This window comes from Rhinopithecus bieti, unplaced genomic scaffold (assembly GCF_001698545.2).
Source record: "Rhinopithecus bieti isolate Rb0 unplaced genomic scaffold, ASM169854v2 scaffold_4600, whole genome shotgun sequence".
In the NCBI taxonomy this organism is placed as follows: Eukaryota; Metazoa; Chordata; class Mammalia; order Primates; family Cercopithecidae; genus Rhinopithecus; species Rhinopithecus bieti.
Window position 1 is genome coordinate 631,734 of NW_016804545.1, and position 2,156 is coordinate 633,889.

Genomic DNA, 2,156 nt, shown 5'->3' on the forward strand with positions numbered 1-2,156 from the left:
CCTGATGAATAACCATTAAAAGATAACTCTCTCCAAGTTAAAGATTATGTTATTCTCTACAAAAGAACCAAATGCTTATTTTGTTTTTAAGGTACTATATAGTCTAACACTTGAAATTATTCCAAGATTATTTTATAATTTAAAAAATATTTTCATTCAATTAAAGATGAAATTATATATATAATTAAAATTATTTGATAAAATAGGGAGATAGCAAACTACCCACATTGGCTTCATCTTTAGCAGTCATTGAAAGAAATAAATTCAACTTTCAAAGCCTTTATAGAATATTTTAACTTTATAAAATAATGAATTTTAAAATACATGTTTAAGAGTCAACCATTATACCATTTGGTTGTCAGTTCCAAAAGCAAGGCATACATGCATTAACATTCTGATTTCCTAAATTTTTATCCAAAGTGCATCTTTTTTTAAAGGAAAACTATTCTAGATACGTTATACATAATTATCCTAAAGAACAATGGCATAAATGGCAATATGATATGCTTATGTTTGAGGCTTAGTATTCTAAGTTTTGACAATGACAAGATTATAAATTACTGAAAAAAATGAACTTCAGAGCTGAGATGCTGACATAATTCTAATCAGATTAGTAATATTTTTGCTATAATCCATGATGCTAGATATAAAAACGTCATTTCTAAGTTTTAGAACAATTGCCCTTCTAGTTAACTATGAGAGGAGTTGATACAAATTATGTTGACTTGACTTGACTTTAATAGCATGTAAAGTTATCCCCATAGTGCGATTGCTGTCTGTACACAGTAAAAATTACTGTAAAAATATATCTCATCAGTCTGAAACCTTAATTGGGAGGCAATATCTTCTATTACACAAAGCCATTTGTGTGTGTGTGTGTGTGTGTGTGTGTGTGTGTGTGTGTGAAACAGAAATAAGCATTTGATGACATATTGTAGCTTTCTTAGGTTAAACTTTTTTTATTATAGTAACATATCAGAGTAATTGAAATAACTTCACCATACAGATATCACATGCTGAAGCATGACAATGCAATGCTAATTGCACACGGTACTGACATTTCAAGCATATTTTCTGTAACATTTGCATTCATATACAGGTAGTAAAGCACATGGGGATAATTTGAGTCATGATTCATGTTAGCAAATGTCTGGCTTTCAAGCTAATCCTCATACCCAGAATCTGCAGCAAAACCATTAATATTCAGATGTTGTAGCATGTACAGTAGTTATTGTATGAAACGATTAGCTCAGGACCCAAGAATTGCTGTTAGCCTTTGAAACAGAAATATCAGTGTTATCTCATTACTTTTGTAAGGTAAGCCTTATTACTAATTTAGGAACTATTGGTCCATTGATTATAGTTGTAGATAATACAGCACAGTTAATGTAGAATGTGTAACTTGAGTAATTTTTCCTCAATATACAATACATCCCTTTATGATGAGGCCCCAAAAGCACCAAAAAATGGCAGCAATCTCCAAGTGTGCAGTAAATTTTAATATACCAATTTTGGTTGCAAGACTTATTTGCAGCCATGTATCTTGCTTTATATGGATCCAGACAATAAATGTTTTTTTAGGCATAGAGACTTCAACCTGGTTCTTAAAAATAATCTCAGCAGACAAACTGAACTTTATGCAACAACATATTTTATGTTTTATTATTGCTGAAGCAAAACCACACCACCATAAAATGCAAGGAAAACCAATGTTTAAAAGGCAGGATTTCTCTTTTCTTGAGGCTTTGTTAATACAAAGGTCAAAATTTCACCTTTGAACTAAAAAAGAAGAAATAAAGAAAGAATAGGCAGTGTAAGCAACAAAATTGTCATCATGAGTATATTTCTAAATTTTTATTTATTTATAAGTCAACATTAGACCAAAATATTTAGATAACTAATATGGCCCTTGAAAACTTAAATTTCTTGAGAGAAAAGCAAATTTTCAAAAAATCATCAGGTCGTAAGAATACAATTAATTGTACAGGTATACATTTTATTATTTAACCCCTATGACCATGTAAACTAAGATTCAAAGTTTAAATTAGCATTACAGAAAAGAAAAGGAGTCTTCTGTCACTCTTGAGGTATTCACTATTTTTTAAAGAATATACATTTAAGAATGAATCAATGTTTTATAGAAAATCAAATAATGG